Genomic DNA, 25489 nt, shown 5'->3' with positions numbered 1-25489 from the left:
TAAATTACAAAATTTCATAACGTGGAACCGTAACGGAAAAAAAATTGTTGAGAAGGCTAGGGCTCACGCAGGGCTGTCGTGCATCTGGGGAAGGAAGGAAGGAACCGTAAAATGGCCGAGCAAATTAACACAGCAAATTTGGAAAAATTTCATCATCCATTGTTTGTAAATATACAGGCGAATCAAATGACCTTTTAATTTTTCTACTACGAGCAAAGCCGTGTGGGTACTGCTAATAGAAAATAAAACTAAGCAATGTTGAAGAGTTTTTATAAACGGCTTTCAGATAATGTATTTGAATTTTTCAAAATTATGACCTATTATGTAGTTCTAAGCAGTTAAACCAACGTACTAACCGATACATGGCGACCATTTTGATGACGTCATCACAAGGGAGGGGGGTCTTGACCTCCAATCAATTGCCTCCCGGCGTTTTTTCGCTCTCATATATGAACATAAGTGCTGTACAAAATTTCATACTGGTATCCGGAAGTGAAATGTTTTTACACAAAATGGTGATGTCTAAACACTGTCTTTACAGAACTCCATTAACAAATCCCATGGGGTTAGGTTTTGGGGATCTGAGTGGCGAACAAATAAAGAGTAGATCATCATCACTTTCACGGCCAATCGCAGCGACGTCGGGGGAGGGAAAAGGGGTATCCACCCCCCCCCCCCCATAAGTCGTGGTGTTGGCCTCTATCATTGTTGCCGATTCTAATACAAGAAGATCTGTTATCATGACAGTAAAATGCATAATGAACCTATAAAACTTAAATTTCGTACAAACATGCAAATTGTCTCGAGAATTTTTTTTTTTAATCGATTTTTTAACCTTTTGAACTATTTGAAATAAAATTTCGGTTTTGGAAAGGAAAGGCAGTTAAGCTAAAATTGCATTATTAAGCTGTTTAACACGCTAAGAGGACAAATACAGTATTACAAAAAATACCAGTTATGCATGAATTATTAAGACATTTCCACTGAGCATTCTCTGAATTAAGAGCAAATTAGACAGCTTAATTATTAGTGAATTCAAAAAAAAAAAAAAAAAAGACATTTGTATTTATAATGTAAAAACCAATAAATAAATAATAAAATAAATAAAATAAACAAAGAAATATTCGTCATTTTTCCCCTTCGAAACTGAATCTTTCAAGCATTCAAAAACACAAACAGTAAAAATTTCATTGAAATCGATTCGGTACTTTACCAGTTTACCTCAGGCTTACAAATTCGTAGTTTTTGTTATAGTTATATAAAGGTGCATTTTCAATCTCTATAAGTGCTTTTCTTATGTTTATTTCAATGTAAATAAATAATGGTATTATTTAACTAGAAATGATTCTTACTTACAAAGAATAATGGTCTATTAAATAAGATATTTTTCGGTGGCAACATTAAGATAAATAAAACGCAACACGAACACAATAAACTAATAAATGTGTCTGGAACATCACAAAACTGAGAAAACGTGACCAAATACAAGGTATTTTATCTTGCTGTTCTTGGCAAGATGTCTATGTTTTAGCCTTAATTACCAACTTATTTCAAATATTTACAGTTCTTATTCAGTTTACTCTGTCACAATGATCGTTTATGGTCAAGGAAAAGATCATTTTATTATCCGAACTCTTTCTGCACCCTACCACCGTTAAATATAGCTCCTAATAACAGTTTCTTGGAGCAAACAGCAGTATTTCATATCGGCTTAAAGAAAAAAGTTTCAAGCATTGCGCCTAAGAATTATTGATTTCATATAATTCTCAACTCTCCTTTCCTTTCTAGTTTAACAGAAAGTATTCTTCTATCGATGAAGATAGGATGCTATTGCATGAATGATTTGTAAGAGTCATTTAACGCCTTACTTACCTGACTCTATTTTGGAGAATATTTTGATTTAGGACGGATATATATATATATATATATATATATATATATATATATATATATATATATATATATATATATATATATATATATATATAATAGTATTATATCCAACATTTTTCATCAATTGTTTAAAGTATATTTCATTTATTTTTTCATCATTTGTGATTTTGCTTTTCGTATTTAAATTAATCCTTTCTTAATGGAGGGCGTTGTCGACCAGCAAGACTGATCTCCAAAGCATCCCAACCATTTTCAATATGATTCTGATCTATAGAACGTGCTGGTCATCCGATGGGTTAAATATTTTGAATGAGCTAGACTCCCCTGGACGGCGATTGTTAATGACAAGTTAGATTTCATCCATGAAAATAAATTTATCGCCCACAGTACCACAGAACACGTAAACATGAGGCAGTAGAACAATATTAATGTATCACTAGCCGTCATAGTCTTGTTTGGCTAAGTGGGTGGGACGTACACAAGCGACGTACGGCCATTGATGATAGTCCTACCTATACCATGACACAACTTGTCGGATATTAGCCCTTTTCTTTTATGTTTGCCGGTTTGTATGCTGTTCCACTCGTATTCAGGTTTGTCGTCCACAATTAGACGACAGGCTGAACCTGCTTTGATCTCAGAATAGTACACAAGCCCAGTCGACTTCCCTCCAAATGCGATGCTGAAGACATCATTACATACGAGCAAAACACTAACGTAGACAGTGGGATGTACAAAACAAGGTGACGGGCGTATAGTCTTACAGCATTTAAACGTCTGGCTACAGTTTTTCGGGATATTTGCTTGCTAGTAACAGCAGGAAACTGCTTTACTACCTTAGTAGCTGTGTTGCGCTGGTTCCTTTTCGTTGCTAGCACTATGTACCAATCTTCTCCTGACGTCGTATTGCGTACACGACCTCCTTCGTGACATTTGCTACACATTCCATTTGTTTTAAATGATTTCCAAACTCTAGAACAAACCCTGTGGCTGACGTCGAACTCCCTGGCAACATCTAAATTTTTCTGCCCTTCTTCGAGGTTGCCAACCACACTGCTGAATATAAAGTTATCTAAGAGATGTCGGGAAGACATACCGAAAAATGCAAGTTCGTCAATTGATTCTTTCCAGTCAAACTTTGCTTGTGAACAACAATGGTCATCACGCGCCCTATCGCTTATCAGCGCTATCACGTGACCAGCAACGTCGTGAGTCTAAAATTTGCATACTCACAACACGTCTTACTGTGCCCCGATATTTATGCTAGTTTCCATAATTCTTTCCATTCCATTTCATGGTTGCTAACGCTGCTATTGCCATCCGTGCTTTGCAATCGTCCACCAGTGTATATACCGTCGGCACCATGCTAAACTAACGAATGTGAAAAATCGTGAATCGCGAATTACAAATTCGATGTTTTTTTTTTTTTTTTGTAGTACTCAAAAAGAGCTATCTACTGGTTAGACTTCTTCAAACGATAGTTTTATACTTAAAGTTATCTATAAAAATTAAAACATTGAAAATAACTAAACGCGTCAGGTGTTTCGACTCTCCTGAAAAGTGCTAATTTTCTACACTTGATAGTTTAGCATGGTGCTGACGATATCTTACTTTAGAGCACCTTTCATCAACTCGATATCACTCAACTATTCAATATATTTAATATATATATATATATATATATATATATATATATATATATATATATATATATATATATATATATATATATATATATATATATATATATATATATATAGTTATTACTGTTTTTATAATTTAGGTCTTGGTTGATTTTCACAATCTGCTAACAATTATTTGTGCAAAAAAATGCAGTTCCTATGCCAACCAGTTCTCTTAAATAGCAATAAAGGAGAAAAATTCAAAGAAAAGTATATTTCCTAAGCTTTCTGTAACAAGATTTTCGTTTTACCATAAAGAAGTCAAAACTTTTCGAAACAAAGGGCTATACATCATTACGAAGAAAACTCTCTAAAGTAAGTCCGCAACTCGATCTAACTTTAAGGGGAATGTATGCCAGAATGTAAGCTGGGGAGAACTCAGAGGCACTAAATGTATCACGTGGGAAGAGCGATCTCGTGTTTCTGGATCATTTTGGTTGTTCGTCTTTCGTAAAAGACGAGGTTCGTATGTAATTTATGTCGGAAAGGGAAATCGTAGCTCTCAGTGTTAACAAAGTTATGATGTTAATTTATAAGACAAACAGAAATCATAGTTTTATTTTGTGTTCTGTATTTTATTTTTGGATTTCAAAACTTAAAATGATTCATGAAAACGCATCCATAACTGTTTTACTTTCAATTCAAAATGTAGACTGACAAATGATAGAAGTGCACTATATGAATCTTCTTCTGTTGTAAAATACCACATCTTGAATTAGTTTGAGTGTCTACGTAAGAATGATAAAGAGCTCCTCATATATACAGAAGACGAAGTTTTTGATCTCTCTGTCTGTGCGTAGCGCGTCGATATCACCTAGTGCTGAAATGTGGTGCAAAATTAGGTCTAGGTTAAATTGGTCTTTTAAACGCTATTGCTTACACTAATCTCGTTTTTACTTACTTGGAGGATTCCACGAATTCGGATACCCGCGATTACCGTGACACGTTATTCAGCGGATAATCGGGTGTTTACTGTATAAATTCTAAACGAATGATATATTAATCAATTATTCCTGGCATTAGTTCAAATTACAAATGGTTTCGTTAATTAAGACTAAATATTAAAACTAGTAGGAATAAACCGAAATCGCCCAAAGAATTTTCACTTTTAGTTACGATTCAATTACGATTTATTAAAAGTATAAAAGCAAAACAAATGAAAAGAAATTTTTTTCCGTAGCTTGCAGAAAGTAGTAGAAGGCTTACAAAGGTTAATAAAAGGGCGAGGGTTCTCGTTTTTAGGGAAGAAAATTTTTGTCTACATTATCGACATTTAATATTTTAATACAGACGTTTCAAAATAGCGTATAGTACGATGTTTTAATTACTAAACATAAGTTCATAAAATCTTTAAAAATTAAGACAGCCGACTTTTATTTATCAGTTTAAATATTTCAATTTAATTCTTTTTAGTAAAAAAAAGGACTTAAATCGCTACAAGATGAATAGAAGTGCATTTAAAAGAATGTTTAGGGTAACACAAATCAAAGCAAACAAAATGGCTGCAAGAGGTAACTATATAAAAACCAAAACAAAAAGTGCATTGTAGTTGTGAAAATAATTCCATTTATTGTTAATTTTAGGTTTTGGTTTCGAGATTAATAATTTAGAATCGTTTAGCTTTTTAAAAGTAAGCCTCAGATTTCGGTAACTCTTGCAGCACTCCTAATGCTCGTAGAAACTTGAAACAAATTTTGTCGCATTCATCTAGTTCCAAGCTTTCAAATGACCTAAAACTTAAAACTACAGACATACATAAAAAATTATTATTCGAGGAAATTCCAAAGATTTCATATTTTTTGGTGTATATATATATATATATATATATATATATATATATATATATATATATATATATATAATTTTAATTACTTTTATTTCCTCTAATAATAATTTTTACATATTTACAATCATCTTTTAATGTTCACTAGTTTCACATTTGATTTTGAATAAGTTTAAATGTACGTACCTCTACGAATGTCAATCAATTTATGCAGTATATGTTTTAAAAGAAAGATATTTCTTCCTGTTATGTAAGAGTGCTTTTTTACCCGAGAGAGTAGTTTTTATTCGGCTAGTGTACAATTTAACCGACATCGTCGAAAGTCAAAGAAGGAAATTTCACTCTAAAACGAGTCTTTTTTCCCAATGCTTTTTTCGAAAGAAGACAGACACGATCTCTTGGGAAATAAACTCGAGGCGTTTTTCAAACATCTATTCTTATTTCAAAGATTTTCTACAGTAATTGAAACTTTGTGATCGTCTAAATAGTGAATTATCGTCTACCTCAGTCATTTTCGGAATATAATGTTCCTTTTGTCGAATTGGATTTAAGTCCTCGTTTCAATTTTCGATTATTCCTATCTCAAAATATCTCTACAGTCACCAACCTTCGCTGGACATCTATTAGTTTGTCTAGTCTATATATTGACATGACATAACATATGTTTGTGAAAACACACACACACACACACACACACACACACACATTTCTCAGCATACTGCGAAAACACGGAGGAAAGACAGTGGTAGTGCAAAAAAGCGAGATAGTTACTCTTTTATAGTCATCATTTCTTAATATTACTGTTGAATGATGCTCTTTAGATTCTCTATGAAAACGTTAATAAATATAAGGTAAAACATAGCTAGTTATGGACACCCATGGACTTTTTTTTGGTATTGTCAATTTCAAGTTTGTAGTTGATATTCTAGATACACCATCAGTGTATTAAATAGCAGCTTTCAAGAACATATCCACCACATTTTTTTCAAAGGTAAGTTTAATCTATGTTTGGGGGGGGGGGGGGGAATTACAAAAAAAAAAAAAAATCTATTATATTTGCATTTAAATTTTTGAAGGGATTCTTTCTAAAGACCCCGGCATTGCTGTTTCTTAACAAATCGCAGTTTTAGTGGTAGTTACTAACTCCTTAGCTTTTCTTCTATCATATAGGTATTTAAAACGTGTATAAGAATACATTTTTTATTGAAAATATTGAAATACCAGCGGTTGAACAAACTCGAAGCTATTTGTTAAATGAAATAAATGTCTCTTAAAGAACTGGAAGAGGAATAGTACTTTGAAAATACAGAAATGCAGCAAGTAACAGTTCTAGTACAGTGTGGGTCGCGGGAACTTCTTTTTTAAATTTGGTGCTCAAAAAGTGTGGAGAATCACAAAGTGGTAAGGAGAGGCTCAACGGAAAGATCTAAATTCGAAGTTCTGTTACATCAAGCTTTTCAGTTGCCATCATACTTTGGTTGAGACAGCATTGCGTTTCTACTATAAAGGCGTATTTTTCTAACAACCGCTCGATCGGAATGGGGACTCAAACTGAGCTGCACGGGTGCCTGATTTAGCCCCCTGTGATTTTTTCCTGTGGGGTTATTTGAAGTCGCAAGTTTATAAGGATTGTCCACGAACCCTGGAGGACCTGTATTACTTCATCTGAGCCAATTTCCTGTTCGACATGCTTCAAAGAATAGACCAAAACTTCCGAGTTCGACTGAATCAGTTGGACGACAATGGAGGGACACATTTACAAGATATTGTTTTCAAAACAGTGAAAGCTTAATCTCCCATTATGTGTGACAGGGAAAATATAATAATAAAGAATTTTTAGGTATGAAAAATTTTTTACTTTATTTTCAAAAAAGGAAGTTCCCCGCGCATTATTTCAACATAATAGTAGCAAGTAGTGAAACCTGTGTAAGTTGACCACTTGCGGTGCACTACTTTAGTGGTCAACTTAAACAGGTGGTCAACTTACAAAGGTTGATTTATATGATAAGGGCTAATTCCGTGCCTGAAAAAAGCGGTCAACTTAGACAGGTGGTCAACTTACAAGGGTGGTCAACTTCACAGGTTTTACTGTAACAGTTTTAAAAAATAAACAGTGCGTTCTTAAAATTTTAAGTCATCCAAGCGACATTTAACTGTGAAGCATTTTCCCTTCCTAAACAAAACCGGGTTCTAAAGCCCAAAAAACTGCAGATTGCTAAGTTAATGTTTGCATTATTGCAATTTTACACAATGATGTAATAGAATTAAGAATGCCAAATAGCCAATATAGAAAAAAAGCCTACATTTTCAGGTAAACTGCAAAATGACGTCTAAAATGAACAACTATTTACGCATCATAAAATAGTCGTACGCAAGGAAACATTATTTCGTAGGGGAGAGCGGAAAAAGCGGGAAGGTTAACGAAGAACAGTTGTAGTTTTTGGCTTTTTATCGGAACAATTTTGTTTTTCTTTTCCCTAGAAGGGATCTTGAACTTCAAAATAGAAAGTAATTCTCATTATTTTTTTCAAATCCAATATTTATGTACAGTGGTGTTAAAAAAAATTGCATCACCCTCGCTGCAAAGGAGAAGAATATCATCCTGACTGCATTCAACAAACAGTCAAGCATCCCGTATCCCCGATGATTCGGGGATGTATTTCTGATCAAGGAATTGATGAGCTTCACTTTGTGCAAGAAACAGTAAACGTTCAGGTGTTTATTGGCATTTTGGAGGAGAAATTTCTTCCTATATATACTATCCGGAATCACTTTACTTCAGTTCCAAACGTCATTTTCCAGAATGATTCTGCTCCGTGCTATAGGGCAAAACTGGTAGATAACAATTTAAAAATCTTTATCCTGCCATTAAACTTAAATTGACATGGGGTTAAGCTTTTTTTTTTTTTTCCTATACTCACACACAGGTTCAGAAATGGAAAAATGAGCATGGGGTCAGCAGTTTGCCTTGGCCCGGAAACAGCCTCGATCTACGTAAACAATTATCGAATTTCTGCAGTAAATGTTTATTTCATAAGTTTTGCAGAGCTTCACATACATTCATCGTTAATCGGTCGACCAAAACTTTTCACATAATCCCATTGTTGTAGAAATGCGAGGGTGATGCAATTTCTTTTACCAGCACTGCATTATCAAACACTAAAAACACTCGAAAAACCCGCTTTGACCGACCAAGGGCTTAAAGCGGGTAAGCCGTAATTGTGATTTGGTACATTTGTCAGTCAAATATGAAATAATAAATAATGAAAACAATTAGCTAGCTAAGTGCTATCATGTATAAAAACATAATATTGTTATACTCGTCGAGTTCTAATTGAAAATCTAAGTCATCACATTTGTTTACAAAATATAAAGAAATATTGATTGACTCAATAGACTAGTTAATTACCATCATAAAAAATAACTTTTTAAAGTTATACTTATAGAAAAATCTAAATTAGTATATTTGCCAATAAAACATATAGAAAGCGTGCATTCCCGATTTGCCTTATCCACTTTGTCAGAAAGCTTGTTTTTATTTCAATAATTATAACCTTAAATTAAAAAAAAAAGAAAGAAAAATAGAACGGAATGACCATCGTAGTTTAGAGGTGGATGGTGTCCGAATAACGTGATATTATTGACAATATTGAAAAAATAATCTGGTCTTCGACTAATCATACGAATACATACCCACTTTGGGCGACATACTCGCCTTGGGTCACCCTCCCCTATTCTTTAAACACCTATGTAAAATTATAAAAGCACATGTGGGGCAGAGAAAAACAAAAAGATGTAAGAGGTCATTTTAAAGTTTTCAGTGAGACAAGTTAAAAGTTAACGTCCTTGGTAGGCTTTCATTGAAAAGTTAATCCTGCTGTATAACAGGAAAAGGGCTACCAATACTACATCTTGCTCCAACAGAAGGGAGAGGTCCACCTATCGTTTGTACTGGTTATCTCGAAATTGTTAATATTGGCACTTATATCAATTTGCTTTTTACTAGCTCATATACGACTAAAAAAAAAAAGAAAAAAAAAAAAAACAGTGACGCAGCATGCCATGAAAGCCAAAGCCTACTGTACCCAACACAATTTTCTTGACCATGGACTCTGGGACACAAGAGAGATGTTCCGGTTAGGTGGTCAGCCGAACACAGAATCCCCAGGATTTAGTTCCCAAGCATGCTTAGTACTCATATTTGTCGACCCACTGCAGGGATGAACGGCTTAGTCAACCGTGCCTACCCGGAAACCGAACCCGGGCCTGTGGCGTGGAAGCGCGAAGCACTGCCACTGGGCCATTGAGCTTACATATACGACTGTTCACAACAATTTTGAAGCCCATTGTAAAATGTATAGGACACACCCAATGTTTCACATTTCGCAAGGCATTTTTGCATTTTCTTACAATGAAAAAAGAAAAAAAAAAGTACACAGTTTAAGTGTTACAAAACATGTGCTTATTATACAAAACTGTAGTGCAAATGATTTCAATGAGGTTTATGTTTTATGTGTAAATAGATGCTTTTTCTTTCGTACTGAAAAACATACTTTGGTTAGAAACACCTTCAAACGTAATATCATAGGACAAAACAAATCACTGCAAAACCATTTTTGTGCTTCCATCATTTCTTTGAACAACTCATTGTATTTACATACAACCCATAAATTTTTCATGCAAACGATTCGCATCGCAGTTTTAGGTCATCTAATACATATGGTACTTTGCAAGCTTTCCTAAATATAGCTTCAGTTCTGATAGATTCGCCCATTTATTTGAAATATTTACGATGCCAATCCACAATGGTCATTTTTACACCAGGAAAAGCGTTGTATGGACCCATAACATTTAGTTCAGCAATATTAAATCTTCGCTCTAATGACAGTTTTTGAAAGCAAACGCCAGTATTTCATTTTTGAAAAGAACTATTCGCTAAAGTGATCATTGATTCTCAAGTAATTCTGGGATATTCTTCCGGGACAATTTTTAGTTTTGACAGATTCCTCACTTGCGAAACGATCGATTCAATTTTCGGATTTTTTTTTCTTCCCTCTGGCTTAAGATATTTTCTTGGGATTTCATTCGATAAGATGGCTCTCGTAAGTTATTGGGAAGATTTTCTCTACTCGACTTAAAATTGAGAAATAAAATGATTGAGAAAATGCTATTTGGTACGAAAGATAAACATTCGTTTGCTCAACAATAAATTTCGAATCTAGTTAATGGACTTTGTTCATACAAAAGCCCTATTGATTGTCTGTGGTTTAAGATGAATCTAGACATCATTCAAAGAAATTCCGGAGAAGAAAATTAAGTATTGATAATTTTCATTATGTTTGTGAGGAAAAAAATATCGCCCATTAGCGACCGACATCGAAAAATACTTCTTTCTTTTATTAGGGGGGAAATCAGAGACTCCACACGAAGTTAATTAGATAAAATGTGAGGTATTACTAAATGCATCTAAGATAGAAAGGAATACATATAATGATCCTTGTGCATTATATATGAGTTATCTAATTAAGTTTAAAAGAGCTACGCCGTAAAACTTTGTAAATATAATTATAAACGTTATCGATACTAAAATTAAAAAAAAAAATCGTATTTTTTTATTTTCTGAAAAAAAAAGGGTAAAATAGTTTTTAAGTGTAAAATACGAATTTTTAGTAACGTAAAAGGGCTGTTGAAAATTCAAGCGAATATAGTTTTTTTTTTGGTTGTACATACAATAAGTTCATTTATGCCTACGAATAAATGGGAATTTATTTTATTCACTGTATAACAATGTAGTTCTTATAATATATAGCAATTTATTTAATATAATATATGTGATTTTTATACCGGAATCGCCCAAGCAAAGCATAATAAAAACTTTATAAAAATTGTTTTTAAAATATTAAAATTATTACTGAAAATATGTAGTTTTATTTATTTTTCGGGTGTGTCTGTCCGGGCTCCTGCCCCTTGTATGGAAGTATAGATATTTTGACATCAAGTCATTAAGCCATTTTTTTTTCTTTTTTTGCTTTTCACTTAAATCGCTGCAATGAACTGTATTCTTGGTAAAATATTTCAATGAAAAATACTGAATAAAATTGTCTGATTGTAAGGTACACTGCATACTTATTATAAATACAACTAGAAAATCGTCCGTCAAGGTATGACGGGTGAAAATTGCTTCTACATTTGAACGAAGCAACTGCCTGTTTGGTGATGTTTTTATAGATGAAAATTTAACCCTAACTCCAGTGGATGAACCCTAAACTCCAGTAGATAGCGTTCGTTGCTGACCCCTTTTCCTTTTCTTCACTCTCCTAGTATGAGTCTTGCAAGTGAAACAGTTAAGATACTGGATTCAGTTCAGTCTCGTCAAAATAAAGCATTTCCCTGCATATCAAACATTACCAAATTAGCTATTTTCAAATTATCATGCCGTCGCGTGAGTTTCATTGTTGATGATGTCAAGAGCGTTACTCGATCATTCGCTACTATATATGTATGAGAATTGCTTGAAAAAAAAGTTTACCGTTTTTTTTATTTAAACTACTACTACCTTTAAAGAAATGCGATATATCCCTTAAATTAAAATGAAAATATCATTTCGTTCTAGCACAAACAATTGTAAGAAAAAATAACATACAATGTGGTACACAGAAATATAAACATAAATTCTCTTCATAAATAAAATGCATTTACTATCTTCCTTACAAAGCTAGGCTCAAGCAGCATTGCACAAAAGGAATCGCAAGCGCTCTCTCTGCTGCATATTTTATTCTCAGTTGAAGGCTTGAATATTTTTCAAACCGAATTCACTTCCTTGAAATTTATTTTTCGCTTTAGAAAAAGAATGCATTTTTACTTAAAGAAAAAATGTCAATTGGCTTTCAGAACTTTTATCACCCCACACTGCTTTTTAACTTTCTCCGAATCGGTTTTGAAATTCGATACTCTGCATTTTATAGTGATGCCACCAAATATATTTCATCATCTTCGATCGTATTCTAAAACGTAAAAATCTTACTTTTCTTTTTTTGTTTTTATTTATTTCTCCGATGAGTAAAACAAGCTTTCTAATTTATAGGCTTAGTATAGCAGATGACAAAAACAATTCATTGTAACGATGACTTTAACTGAAGTATCAAATATAAGGTTAAAAGTTCTTGGTTAAAAAATATTTTGCAGAACGTGTTTAAATTCAGATTAAGAAAACTTGCATATACTAATAGGAACCATGATTCGCATTACAGACAAGATCTTTCACAAAAAGTTACGGAGGCAGAATTTTTAGATTTTATTTCTAATTTCAGCAATCATAATAAAACTTAAGTTTAGCAAAATTTACAGTTAATAGGTTTATAATACGTGTCCACATCGTCAACGGTTGTATCTGAAATTTTTATTATGTAATTCAATTTATTAGGTGCATTTTGCAATTAAAACTTCATTGAAATCAGTTTATCGAATATATTTTTTAATACCAGTGTTGTATTGTTCAACATATAACGCTTTAAAAACTTTCGTGCTTTTTATGATGAAGAATGCTTCACTGCAGTTCTCTCATTAATTACTTGACAACAAAAACTTATAAATGTTCATAGCGTGTCTTTAATCATTTACATAAAAGTTGCGGGAGCAAAAAATATTACTATCATTGTTTAACAGAAAAGAAACAAAAAAAAAAAAAAAAGGTAGTACTATGCATTTTCTTTCATATATTATAAAGTCACCGGACAATATTCCAAAATAGCATTGACGTATTTTGCTTGGGAAAAACAAAACAAAAATTAAGCTTTGACTTGAAGCTCTTAACGAGTTTTGTTTTTTTATATTTTTTATATATTTTTTCTTTTTTTCTGAATTAAAAAGTAATAATAAAAAAGGCAAAAAGAAAGCTTACGACTTGGAAATTTAAAATATACGTAAAGCTGACGGTATTTTTGAGTTTTTAGAACATATTTTTCATAAAGCAGCTGTCAAAGCAAAAACACTTTCGAGAAGGAAAAAGGGGGAAAAATGTGCATCCTTTTTTAAATACCTTGTTATTTTTACAACATAAAGTGCTTAAAAAAAGGTTACTTTTTGTAAATATTCACGCGTCAGGGGCTCGGTAAGAGTTAACTTTAAAGAAAGAAACAAAAGATTTAAAGTAGCACCGCAGAGTAAATTTTATAAAATCTAAAATACAGCGTAAGGTATAAAAATGTTCTGATCAAACACAATAAGAATTAAAATTCCTGGTTTAATCAAAATAAATAAATTTAAATCATTTGATGGTATAAATGAACTGTATACTATCCGAAAAAGATGCTACTTACGATACAAATAATTACTAATTTGTACACGTTTGCTTTATTTTAACATATAGGGTTGGTTGGGACAAATGGGTCACTGTGGTAAGTTCGTCCCCACTCCCTAAAACTGAAATATGCATTCGGAGGTTATACTCTTTTACTTTTACCATGCTACATTTGATCATTGTTTTGGTTTGGATGCGTTTGGGATTCGTGGAACTAGTTTCTAGTTCAAATTATGTCAAAGAGAAAAACAGAAAAAATAATTTTTAGGTAGTTCAAGCAGCATTTAAAAAAAAAAGTGTTTCTAGGTTTGTTTTTATTGTTTTTTTATACTCATCGAACTTTCAATATTTGTAATAAGGATTAAGTGGGTCCCCCCCACTACCCTTATGTATTTGTGAAACTTCTATTAAAGAAAGTATCAGGTATACTGTAGTTCTAATGCTGGAAGATGCAGAAGCAACGGAAAAAATACTGCTGAGTTTGTAAGAAGGAATAGAAATACCGACAATTTTTATTGACCTGATGCAGATGATGTTGTAACTAATACTGAGGTTGAAGTGAAAACAGGCAACGCCAACTACAAAGAGGCGCTGCTATTTAGTGTTTCCAGTTTCTTTTTTAGCTTATAATTTTAGCTAATTTTCAAAATTTATCTTAATCAAATGTATTACCGTTATTCAACACACCTGTATATGTAAAAGTAAAAAAAATATATTTATAGGCTTTCAATAAATATCCCATTAATGGATGCATTTACAAAAAAAAAAAAAAAAACTAAAGATGTATATTTTTTGCCAAGTAAAACCCCTCTATCCCCTTCTTTTGGTATGCTTGATTAAAATTTAAAAAAGGGGAGGGGGAATCGCTCGCTTACTTCTTATTATGGGTCATCTCATTTTTAAAAAAATACAATTGCTAAGAATATTTAAGGCATTCTGTTAGAAAATAATTATAAACTTTTATCTATTGATAATGTCCAAGATAAAATAAGTCAATAGATTTAAACTTTTTTGCTTCGAACACTTTTGTATAAGGCTTCAAAAACGAACTCTTTTGAAAAGGCTTCCCACTTACAGAACCAAACACTAATATTGTTAGCTTTACTTGGTAAAGCTGAATGTTAAATCTGAATAATTAATGGCTGTTTTTTACGTAAAGTGCTTGTTTTGGAAAAAAAAACAAACTTTCAGATAAAAATATTATTTGAAATGTTTTGCATTAGACACTTAAAAAGAACTTTGCCGAAAGAAATATTCATGTACGTTAAAATATTTATTCCTGAAAAACGTATTGTTCTTTAGGTTGAAAACAAGCTATTTCTAAAACTGAAAATTTAAAAAGAAATCTAAATTTCCACACTTAGTGCTTTATTAACTCTTCAATTTTTGCTCTGCTTATTCTCTCGTTCATGTTCTTTTTAATCCATGGAGCAAAACAGAAACAACATACTTGAAATGCATAAAGTTGATTTACTTAAAAAAAAGAAACTATTTTCTACCGTTTTTAGCTTTTGTTTGAAAACCTCTAACGTTTCACCTTTAGCAAAAATATAAACACTTTTGAACTAGTTAAAAATAATCTGAACAAAGTGCAAATACGTCACTGGATAAAGTTTATTAAAACTTCGATTACTAAACGGCAGCAGCACAATCCAAACACAAGCTCAGTGTAAAATACATATAAATCATGTAAGGTTATTAATTCATTAAACAAATTTGAAGTGTATGAACTCTATGCATACATATTTTTTAAAAATAAAACATGTGCATCTTAATGAGAATGGATAAGAACAATTTCGCAGCATTTGTATTTTAATAATAAATAGAAAATGCAGCATTAAGGATTGCTTAACTATCAACAAATCGCAAAGTGACTCTTCGACAGATGTTTTGTAGAGCATTATTTTAATTTAATGTAAACTATGGATGTTTACAAAACAACGATTTTAGTACCATGATAGTGAAAACATCAGCTGCATAAAAAAAAAATTAATAATAATTTGAATCCATTGACATTCAGCTTCCACCCCACTCATGATAAACCAGAGATTTTAATAGCGCCAAATTTAAATTTCACTTCTGCATTGGGTATAGTTGGGACACGATATTCAGGGAAAGTTATTTTTTCTTTCTTTCTATCATTCTTTGTTTTTTGTCTTGAAATTAAATTTAACAACTTATGTATTTCTTCCTTTCGTGTCATATCATTGATTAGAGAAAAACTACTTTTTCATTTTAGGGTACCGCAAGAATTATGTAGAACTCAGATAATAAGATAATAGTAAAATAATGATTAATTTACACATGCGTTTCATGGTAAAAAGTTATTTATACCGTAGTAAATTTTTTGACCAAGAATTCCTTTTAAAACAAGTTACAAGTTTTGAAAGCATGTTTTCTATTCTTTTTTCTGTAACTCATATTAAGTATTTAAATAAGTACATGACAATGAAAAAAAAGTCGATAAATATTCCACTCAAAAGCAACGAAACTGCTCAGCACTTTTATATTACTTAAGACCATTTTTTTTCCATGTAAAAATGTAACAAAATTTTATGCCATTTTTGAATGAAACTTAAAGAGACCCTGAATATTTTACTAAGCCAAAACATGTTCAGTACAACGAAAACAAAGTGCATTTTAATTTATCTTTTCAACGCTACTTTTAAAATATGTAAATGGTGCAGGAAAAGAACAGCAAGCCATGTTCAGTTCTTTGTAAGAAGAAAATTAAATTTTTATAAACTCATTTTGGATACACGCGTGCTCTCTAAGTAGGTTTCTAGAAAATTTTAAAATTCTCTCAGAAGTTCATGTTTGCTATAAAAAAATGCATTCAAATAATGTGGTAATGGGGTAAATAATGTTACGTGAGAATCATAAAATTTCCTACTGAATTTTAAAATTCAGGCCGCCATCGTTCTAACTTTTGTCATCTTTGGAAAAGAGAAGAAGAAACAATCAAATTTTGTTTTCCGCAGGAAATGCTCTTTGCGTCACGCGCATGTGTGTGTTTACTTATTAGTGCAGTAAATGATGTAATAAACATTGCTTTTCAATAAAAACAATGAACAAATTTTCAGTATATACATTGAATAAAATTTACACGATCAATGCGTATTGAATACATTTTTAAAAAACAAATTGCATTACATGTTTTAAATGTTATTTTTTACAGTTGACAAAGTGCAGTTTTACAACATAAAGAAATAACATACAGGGCTATGTGGAGATTTTTTTTTTTTTGGTATCTACGCAACCTTTTAAAACTTTTAAAGGCTTTTAGATTGTTTAGACAAAAAATGTTATTTTTGCTCAGAAATAATGTTTTGTCAGTAAAATACTGGAAAAATGTAAATTTTTTATGAATACTAAGCGGAAAACATAAGATTTTCGAGCAAAGTCTCAAACACACAAGGTTTATGCTGAAGTCCCAAGATTTTGGAAAAAAAACTCAAGTCCTGGTGTTACTTCTCACAACTCGAGGATACTCGTTCAAATTTTGTTTTGCTGCACGTAAAATAGTGAACAATATAATGCATCCTATATCTTGTTTTATTTAAAAAAAAAAACAAATATTATTTTTAAATAAATATATTCAGAAGTAATTTTCAAAGTAATAATATACTATTAATTCACTACAAGTATATTTTCAAGTTTAAAACTTACTGTGACACAAAAACATAAAATATTTTTCCCGTTGAAAAACTTATGAAAGAGGAACTGAAAATATATTTTTCTTGTACGAGAAAACACGACTTCGGTTTTATCAAAATTCTTTCAGAAGAAAACTTTGCAGCAAACGTATATATCAGCGATTAAGCAGTTTTCCGAACAAAACACAAAATGCGATGTAGTTTTAAAAGTAAGTGAGATATTTTTCGAGAGTTTGTTTAAACTTGATAGCCTGAATTGCAGCCCATGTGTTGAACGAGTTTCTTCTTAAAGATAATTTTGGTTGTTTTTTCTGACAAGTACGTAAAACTCCGATCGAATTTACGACTGAAAGCGATGTCGTAACTTAAAGGACTGAGAGCATTTATTCTGCCTTTTAAGTTCAAACTTTTCTTTAAACGATATTGACTTTTGTTACAGTGGAGATATGAAAGCTTCTTACTAGAAAATAAATAAAAAGCTTTGCACTATATATATATATATATATATATATATATATATATATATATATATATATATATATATATATATATATATATATATATATATATATATATATATATATATATATATATATATATATATATATATATATATATATATATATATATATATATATATATATATATATATATATATATATATATATATTCTCCCCAGATTTTGAAGAAAGAACCTAGCAATAAAATAACAATAACCCGATCCTAGCTGACTTAATGTATATCAGCTCGTTGTAAAACTATCTCCTCGCAGAAGTAATATTTTTATATTTTTTTAATGAAAAGACATCTTAATTACTGGATTACTGGTAGGGTGACGGCACCAATAACAAACGTGCTGTGCTTAAGACATCGCTCTAAAGTAAACTTAATTTTCCGAGCCTTTTAATGTATTTAGACTTTTAAAACTATCTTTTTCTCATGCAATTACATCTCATCTAACAATTGACTGCTTCTAGATCCTCTGAGCTAGTTAATTCGTTTTTTATTTGCTCAATTTCAAAAAAAAAAAAAAAAAAGGTCGGACCTCTAGTAACTGACACCGACAATTCTGATGATATCCAGTAACAGATAGGATAAGGAAAGGATAAGTAATGAACAGAATTTACTTTTTCTCTTCAAAATATGCAAAAGATTTTTTTTAGATCTGAAACCTTATTAAATTCAAATGAAAATTAAACACCGGCAGACTTCGTGGTGGCTGTTCATATTCTCCCACCACTGCCTTGTAAATACTAACTGACTTATTAAGTTTACTTTGATAACACAAGATGGTTGCACCGTATTCATGGGTCGCAGCAACATCAGTTTTAGCAGCCTGAAATCCTTTTTATGTAAATCCAAACTTACGACTGTCTATTACTGCATCCTTGTCTGTTACTGGTGCCGTTACCTTAACTGTACTTTATCACAAAAAAAAGTAAATTAGTTTCTGAGTTGTGCAGCGTTACGTAAATTAACATATTTTTATGAGAAGATCATAGTCTTGTTTTCTATTTAAGTACTAATAAATAATTTCAGCCAATGCATATGCATCGATTAATTCTTAGTGAAAGCTCGAGTTTGGAACATTTTTTTCTATAAATGGTTTTTAGTGTGTCGATATTTCAGCTACATCTGGACCTTCAGCAATTTCAAAATGTCTTATTGGAGATTTTACATGTCAAATAGGACATGTGATTTTTGGAAAACTATGCCTCCACGTCTGTTATAGTTTGAATGAACGAACAGGTAATTTAGTTAAAGCTTTTAAGTTAATTATGCAATATTATGGCCACTCCAAGTGTTGTGTAATTCAGCAAATTCATGTCGAGCTGCGTTCAAGTTGCTCACGAGCACCACAAAACAGCCAGGGTGCGCATTTAGCTCAAGTGATTCCCCTGCCCTCTTGACATGTCTAATTAAATCATCCAGTGAAAACTGTAGTATAGGGTAACGGCACCAGTAGCACACATGCTTAAGCATCGCTTTCAGATCAACTCAATTTTCCGAGCCTTTTAATGTATTTGGACTTTGAAAGCTATTTCCCTCTCATGCAACTACACCTCATCTAACGTTTGGCTGCTTCTGGATCCTTTGATTTAGTTAATTCTAATTTTATTTGCTCCATTTCGAGAAAGGTTCGACCCCCAGTAACAGAACCCAAAAACTTTGATGATACCCAGTAACAGATAGGATGAGGAAAGGATGAGTAATGGTCAAAATTCTTTTTTTCTCGTCAAAATGTGCAAAAGTACTTCATTTTTAGAACTAAAGCCGTATTAAATTGTAATGAACTCGAAACACCGGTTGACCTTATGGCGGTTATTTATAACTTTTCACCACTACCTTGAAAATAGCAACTGGCTCATTAATTTTTTTCTAAAAACACTAGATGACTGCACCGTATTCATGAGCCACAGCAATATCAGTTTTAACCCTCCTAAAATTCTTATTATTTTAATTCAAACTTATGACTGTCTGTTACTGGTGCCGTTACCCTACCGCTTTTGGGGCTAAAACTTGTTATTCAATTCATTATAATGTATTAATGTGTGTATACATTATCAGAAGTTTTAAAGTTACCAGAAATTCGAAGAGCTAGAAACTATTAAACAAAAATACTGATGACAATAGAAGGTGCATTCCATAAGTAATGCGACCGAATTTTCCTGATGCAACGGTACGCGCAGCGTGTTCTAGCCTGCTGGGCTAGGAAGAGGGAGGGGGGTTAGCTTCAAAACGCGCTGCGCCATTCGGCTGCGAGATGCCAAAAATTCAGGACGTGCGTTTCCGTTAACCCCGGTTTGAGTTGATGTAACACGGCACAATGTTTCGATAAAAATTAATGCTCAGCTTTTTACTTGCAAGTGTTAAAATACTGAAAAGGTTGGTCGCGCGCTATCGAAGCGACATCAAGCACGCGTAGAAACTCCATCACGACAACGCGCAGAGTCACAGCGTCTTCCTTGTCAACAACTTCATGGGAAAGACTCCCACTCCATTGGTTCCCCAGCTGCTCAAAAGCCTTCCACTGAATTTTTTTGTTTCCTCCCTTGAAAGGAGCTATGAAAGAGAAACATTGGGATACTGTTGAAAGCATTCAAGGTGCATGTTTTATGGGCTCTAAAGGGTACAATACATAGGAGATATTTTAGTACGTGTTTGATGTGTCTTCCATCTCAAGCTATAATATTGAGCAAATGAACAGCGAAACTCTGGACCACTCGCTAAAGATTTGAAGTTTCAATGCTTTCAATAACTGTCTGAATCGCAGTTTTTAGGTTGTCAATTCTTTTGGGGTTTCCAGAGTAAACTTTGTCTTTAATATAACCCCACAAAAACGAATTGGAGGGGTTCAGGCCCGGAGAAAAGCGTGCCAAATCAATTCCCATATTTTTCGATTTTGGGCACCCTAAAGCAAAATCCGCTGATTAAAATGTTCTTCAAGCAGATGAAGCACTTCATTGGTACGATGAATTGGTGCACCGTCTAGCATGAACCACGTGCTTTCAAGAGCGATTCACTTTGAATTGCTGGAATAAACTGATTTCTGAACATTTCCACTTATCGATGAGAAGTGACAGTCTGTTTGTTGCCTTAAGCTTCAACTCAGTTGCAAGTTTTCTTTGAGTTTCACAATTGGGCTGTTTTTGTTCGATTAATACTTTCGAACAATGATAATGCTTTCAGAAACGCTCTTGGCAGTAGAAAAGAACAAATACATTAAATTCTGATGGTGAAAAAAAAAAATCAAGGAGCAAGAAAATTCATTTCCGCTTATTTATCAAGGTTGGCATGTTTGCTAACAGGGAGAGTATAAATGTCAAGTTCCTATTTACACAAAATCTAGTAAAAAAAAGAGTACGGTCAAAAGGGTGTAATATAGTACGAATAGCCACTGGTATATTTAGATATGTTGGTTGTATTAGCAGAAAAGTAATGCACTCTTTTTGATCGACTTGTTTTCTATCAAGACGAGTATGAATATCAAATTCCTACTCATACAAATCTAGCGAAGTACTTAGCATGATTTGAAAGGTAGAGTTTGGTACAAATTATCAAAACTGGTATATTTACTAGTTATGATGGTGTTATTGGTGCAGAGGAATTGATCGTAACCGAGTTTTTAGAATATGTATAAAAATTCAATTTTTATCTGCTGCTCGCTTGCTATAAAGACGAGTATAAATTTTAAATTAATACAATCCTAACTAAAATCTGAGTATGATCTAAAATATTGAATTTGGTAAAAAATATTACAACTGTCGTACTCAGATAAAGACATGACTCGAAAAGTGTTTGTCACATTAAAACATTAAAAATTGATGTGGGATTGACAAGACTTGGACACATGGAACTCAGGAGTGTTCCATCCAGAACATTCTTGATGTACCCATAATGCACAAGAAGTGCAACGATACCACACTTCTCCACCTTTTCCGGTGTCTTCGCAATAGAAAAAGGTATCTTTACCCATTTCCGTTAAAAGTTTCTTATTCGTCTTTATAAATCTTGTTCTCATCAATGGAAGTTTCTGAGTTAAGGTTTCCATTCCCGATCCCGAATTCCGAGGGATCCCGCAGGGTATTTAGCGGGATTGATTCTGCGGGATTTCGCTCTATATCCCGCGGATTCCCAATCCCGCAAATGTTTTTCCATTCAAGTGTTTTCCAGCTTTTCCGCTCATATAATGATTATTTTCACAAGCATCATCTGAAGTTTGAATCTTCTGTCTCATCTATCTACAAGAGGAGCAAGTAAAACTTTTGTCTCAAATGACCAACAATGGATTTACTATTTCAGAACCCAATAAAAATGGATTATATGTTTTTGAGTATGAATGAGTATTTTCATGTGAAGTTTCAATTTTCATACTTTCAGCAATTGAGATAATGCATAAAACTTATAAGCATTTTCAAAAACCAACACTAAAATCTATCCAGTAAATTACGCTTTAAAAATAGAGAAAGTTTATTACATATTCCTAAACCCACTGAGTAACCTGAATAGAGTGTTGGAGACTTCTGTAAGCTTTAGTAATGCACTCAAAACCTAAAAGTTACAAAAAGTGCACTCCAAAGAAGAAAGCAACGAAAAATATGACATTATTTATGTATTCGACACGACTTTAAAAAGGGTGACAGAAACTTGTATAAAACACGGGATGACTCTCATGATAGTACAGAAAGTTAAGCTGCTCATGTTTTTTCATTTCTCTTTAATGTAAGAGGTAAAATTAGCGAAGTTATCCAAACACTTTTACCGAGACTGCGACTTGGTGAAATGAAGAAATCAAGCAATATTCATCCATTGCTATAATGAATCAAATTCCCTGTCAAAATGACCAACGTTAATGAAGCAACTAGGGTTAAATTGGATACAGCAAAACACATATCTGACAGACATCGTTTCTGTCCTTTGAGCAAAAACCCAGCATAAAAATAGAAAAATATATTTCAGAAAGTGATTAAGTTAATGTGGATCTTTTTCTAATCGTGCACAATTATTTAATTTTAGTAAAACCAATTGCAGTGGAGCCACTTCACGTGTTTTCATCAAGCGCATAACTTTTAGAGTAAAAATCCTTTACCATGCCATACGAGCGGCACACTTTTGCTTACCAAACGATGGTTGCTAATTAGGATCTGGCTTTGTAGTACTTGACAATTGCTATACGGAATTCAAAAAGACTACAAACTCAAGTAATAAAAGCAGTCCATCCTAAAAGGCACAACTTTTTCTCTCTGTCCCAAAAATTTATTTTTTTTTTGAAGAATGAAGTCAATCCCGCGGTATCCCGGGATCCCGTGGGATCAGCCCTTTACAATCCCGAAAATCCCGCATGACTGAATTCGGCGCGGGATTGGAAACCCTAATCTGAGTCAGATTGAAAGAGTTTCTTGTTCATTCTTTTTTTTTTTTTTTGAGCAATCACGATTGCTTATTGCTTTCATTTGACTGTCCTTGACGTTACGGTTTCTTTTTCAGCTTGGAGCAGGGCTGCAGCACCACCGTCCGACGGCGGCGGCGCGGCTGGTCCTGAGCACTGTCCACCGGAATCCACTTATGCTGGGCGGTGGCGTCCATGTCCTACACACGCATGCTCATATACACTCCCCTACGTGCGCGCGTCTTTACACACATACACACGCCTACGTGCACACACGTAAGCCTACACACACAACTGTACACACGTAACCACCCAGGAGGAGGGACATGCTTGGGGGGGGAGAGCCTTTTCTAGAAACAATAACTCTAATCACTAGAGCCTTGTCGCAACTCGTGATTGCGAAAAACATAATTTGAATTCAAAGTTTCGGAATTCAAATTAGAATTAATTGGGGGAAGTGGTCACAGATTTTTTAGTTATTTCCCTCTTTTCTTTCCAATTTCAGTTGAAAAAGTGACTGCCATTACCCCGAGTATGGTGACCATCACTGCCCCAACCGCATGTTTTCATTCAACTGCTAAAAACCCAAATATCAATGCTCAAAACCTTAATAAAACGCTTCGTGATACAATAATATCTATTACCTTGTAATTGTGAGATCAGCCTCTTTCCAGGAAAGGTAAGCAGTAAGAGCTGATAGTGGGTTGAGCTATTCGCTTTTTTGTAAGCCGAAGGCGTCTTTCTTACACAACAGACATACGACGACTGCCATTATGGAGAGCGTTTCAGCAGTATATTCATAAATTGCTGTGAAATGGCAAGGCTATTAAGTTAGAATCTGCGTTATTCGCTTTACGAGAAATCATTGCGACTGCCATTACCCGCTGATCGCTATTGCCCCAGTCTCCCTTAGCGTATAACAAAAATGACATCATGCTAAGAAGCGTATTTTAAAGGGAATTGATAAATTTAACATGATATATAAATGTCCAAAAACAATCTTTGCTATGGGTGCACTTTACATGATAGAATATCATATTTGTTTCTAGAGAGTTAATTTTCAAAAAAGGTGGTCTTAAACGTGAATAAATTACATTTATACTACTTATCTCAATTTAAATTTCATTTCAAAATATTTAAGATAAACCCTGCAGCATATTCATTCTGCTGTAGGTAATAAAGTACAATACAGAAAATGTAAGTCTGTTTCGAAAGCTGCTCATTTCCGCTCGAGAGAGCAACAACGTTGCCAGATGCCGAAACACAGGAATTGCGTTATTGAAAAGAGGAAAAAGAATCGATAAAAATAGTGGGAAAAAATAGGTTGGGGCATCGAAGAAATGACCCATTTCGGCGCGGAAATCCCTAGCGTATTAAAGAAAGAAACATTCAGACCAATTTCCCTACGAAAAGAAATCCGGTGGTATTTAAGTATCAAAAGTGATTGGAATTTCAAATTGAAGGCTGAGTGGTTATAGGATTCAAGAATTTCATTTAATCTTAGGTTGGATATGAACTTGAAGCTTCTTCTTCTCTTTAAAAAGTAGTTGCGGAGTACTGTTCTTCTTTCTTCGGCTTTCTTTTCATCTTAACTAATTGCTAGACACAAGTAAGATGAATATATAAACCGTAAACCGGGGAGACTGTCATATCCGGAACGAATCTGCCAACATTTCAATTGTTCATTTTTTGTCATTTCTGAAGTTTGACAATCTTCTTTTTTACATTTAGGCAGAAAAAGGATTGTGTTGACTGAAAGGTGAAATCCCTGACATTTGCTGTCAAGTGTCAAAAATGATTCGGACTTTTATTTTTAGAGTGGGTAAATTCACCCCTTTGATGGCAAAGTCATCCTTATTGACGGTATGCATTATTTGATTTAAAACAAGATTGAAAAAATAACCACCAGTATTCTGTTTAAGCTAATTCGTTATCTCTAAGGTATAGATCATCTTTTGCGATTCTTGTTTTTCAACTTATTTATTTTATCTCATTAGTTAACTCTTTACATTTTAATCTGTAATGATTACTTTTAAACAATTTGCAATTATATTACCCCGAAAAACTTTTAAAAATTTCGAGTCCTTCAAAGTGGCTTTTCAGGAAAAAATCTTCCCCACAAATTGGTTCCGTAGTACCACTAGTAGCCAGACAATGCTTCAGCCCCTTCTTCAAATGCATTAGCGAATTGCCTGCTTCTAAGTAGAACGAGCTATGATTGGCCAGCGGGAGGTTGTCACGTACTCACTGGACTTTCTTAAAGGATTGCGGATATAATTGAAAACA

General features: G+C 33.1%; 1 protein-coding gene across 1 annotated transcript in view; it reads right to left on the bottom strand.

Annotated features, from left to right (window-relative positions):
- LOC129227448 (beta-alanine transporter-like) overlaps positions 1 to 25489 on the bottom strand; it is a 140549-nt gene that overhangs the window by 106323 nt on the left and 8737 nt on the right. The window lies entirely within an intron of this gene.

This window comes from Uloborus diversus, chromosome 1 (assembly GCF_026930045.1).
Source record: "Uloborus diversus isolate 005 chromosome 1, Udiv.v.3.1, whole genome shotgun sequence".
Lineage (NCBI taxonomy): Eukaryota > Metazoa > Arthropoda > Arachnida > Araneae > Uloboridae > Uloborus > Uloborus diversus.
The sequence above is the reverse complement of the archived record's forward strand: the minus strand, read 5'-3'. Positions and strand labels throughout refer to the sequence as shown.